Source organism: Penaeus monodon, chromosome 2 (genome assembly GCF_015228065.2).
Source record: "Penaeus monodon isolate SGIC_2016 chromosome 2, NSTDA_Pmon_1, whole genome shotgun sequence".
Lineage (NCBI taxonomy): Eukaryota > Metazoa > Arthropoda > Malacostraca > Decapoda > Penaeidae > Penaeus > Penaeus monodon.
In genome coordinates this window covers 3,867,144-3,869,643 of record NC_051387.1, presented here as the reverse complement: position 1 = coordinate 3,869,643, position 2,500 = coordinate 3,867,144, and the positions used below count along the sequence as shown (strand labels likewise).

General features: G+C 45.6%; 1 protein-coding gene across 1 annotated transcript in view; it reads left to right on the top strand.

Annotated features, from left to right (window-relative positions):
• Window positions 1-2,500, top strand: part of LOC119577822 — a 113,066-nt gene that overhangs the window by 68,897 nt on the left and 41,669 nt on the right.

Genomic DNA, 2,500 nt, shown 5'->3' with positions numbered 1-2,500 from the left:
GAGAGAGAAAGAGAAAGAGAAAGAGAAAGAGAAAGAGAGAGAGAAAGACAGACAGAGACAGAGAGAAATAAATAACTAAATAACTAAAGAGAAACACGTATTTATGTATGCATGCAGATGTGTGCGCTTGCCTGTGCATGTGCGTAAAGAACAAATGCTTCCATAATATCCTCGTCTTTCGCTTCTATTTCTCCTCTTCCCTGTTATCCTCCTCTGCGTCTTTCTCCTTTTCCATACTTTTTCATCTCCTTCTTCTCTTTCCACTTCCCGCCTCTTTCGTGTCCATTTTAAAATCATTCTTCGTTTTTTGTTCTGAATTTCGTTACATCTCCGTTAATCTTCACCTTCGTTTTCTTCCTTTCTCATTTTTATCACTTCTTCCGTTCCACCTTTTTCGAGTTTTTGAACGTCGTTCTTTTTATTATCATCCTTTTTATTTTTTTTTCTCTCTATTTTTTCTTCTTCTTCAATTTCCTCTTCTTCTGTCCCTTTTACCTACATTTTATCTTTCTTTCTACTGTGTCTCATTTTTCCTCTTAAAATGTTCCTATTCTTCTTTCTCTTTCTGCTCTTCTCCTGAGTTTTCCTCTTCCTACTTTCCTTTCTGCTTTGCTGTTTGATTCTCCTCCTTCTCCTCTTTTCCTCCTTTTCCTACTCCTGAGGCCTCCTTCTTTTGTCTCTTCGTTCTTCTCTTCCTCTTCTTCTCTCCTCCTCCTCCTCCTCCTCCTCTCCTTCTCCTTCTCCTTCCCCCTACTTCCCTCACCTCCCTCTTCCCTCCTCTTCTAATCTCCCCTCTCCCCTCCTCTTCTAATCTCTCCTCTCTCCCTTCTTCCTCTCCCCTCCTCTTCTAATCTCTCCTCTTCCTCTTCCCTCCCTTATCTCATCCACCTCCGCACAGAATGAGTCAGAAGGCTGGGACAGAAAATGAAGACACAAAGATAAGGCTTATCTGCGAGATCCTTTTATCTGGCTCTTCATGACTCATACGCTACGTGGAGGTGGGAGGGACGGCGTGTGCGTGCGTGTGTGTGTGTGTGGGGGGGGGTGTTGAGTGTGTGTGTTTTTTTTTGGTGAGTGTGTGGTGGGTGTTGAGTGTGTGTGTTGTGGGGGGGGGGGGGTTGAGTGTTGGTGTGTGGTTTGTGTGTGTGTGTGTGTGTGTGTGTGTGTGTGTGTGTGTGTGTGTGTGTGTGTGTGTGAGTGTGTGTGTAAGCGCATGTGTGTGTGTCTATGTATAGGTATGTGTTTGTTTATTTTGTTTGTTTGTTTTGCTTTATTTTTTAAAAGAATATTGTACCATCAGACCAAAAATCTAAAACAAGAAACGTCAAAATCATATAATGTTTAAAAGAAATGTAACATAACAGTGAAAGGTGAACGAACTCGCTATATTCGTGTGCACTGAGTTCGTGTGTGTATTAGTGCTTGTGATGCACACTTGTTATGACTGTTTGTGTTTGTTATGTATATGTGTATGCGTGTATATATGTGTGTCTATGTGTGTGTCCGTGCGTGCGTGCGTGCGTGTATCTATGTTTACGTGCGTGCGTGCGTGTATCTATGTTTACGTGCGTGCGTGCGTGCGTGCGTGTCTGTGCATGCGTGTATGTATATGCATGCATGTGTGTTTGTGTGTGTGCGTGTGTGTGCGTAAGCGTCAGTAGCGACGGGAGAGAGATAATACGTGTTACCGATAGCAGCATTGGCAGTCTTCGGCGCCATGGTGTGAGTGAACAGCACAAGTCAGTTCGTTGAGGCGGCATAACCATCACACGTAAAGGGAAAAGGTAGAGAAAGTGAAGCCATGCTGATGGTGAAGGTGATGGTGAAAGTGGTGTCATGCTGATGGTGAAAATGATGTCATGCCGATGGCGAAGATGATGGTGAAAGTGATGTCATGATGACGGTGAAAGTGATGGTGAAAGTGATGTCATGGATGGTAAGGATGGTGAAATGATGTCATGCCGATGGTGATGGTAATAAAGAGGAAGAGAGAGAGAAAATGTAAGGCAATGTCGAACCGATGGTGACGGTGATAGTGATATTGGGAAAGGTAGAGAAAGTGATGTCATGCTGATGTGAAGTGATGATGAGGATAAGATAAAGATGTAAGTGATGTCAAGCCGATGTGAAGGTGACACAGGGAAAAGGTAGAGAAAGTGAAGGTCGATGGTGATAGTGACGTCGTTCGGAGGATAGTGAGAGAAGAGGATAGTGAAGTCCTCAGGTGTTGACGTCAGTGTATTCCCCAGCAAGCCTCGTTTTCTCGTGTTCTCGCGCACCAGCAGGATGCAGCAGGAGGCTGTGTTCTCCTGTGACGCTGGGGGGGGGGGGGGTTAGAAAGGAGGGGAGGGGAGGGCAAGGGAGGTTTAGAAGGGAGGGAGGGGAGGGGAAGGGAGGAAGGGGAGGGGAAATGGAGAGTGAGGGGGAGGGGGAAAGGGAGTACAGGGGAGGGGAGATAGAAAGAGGGAGATGGTGGGGAGAGAGAAGGAGGAGGTGCTGG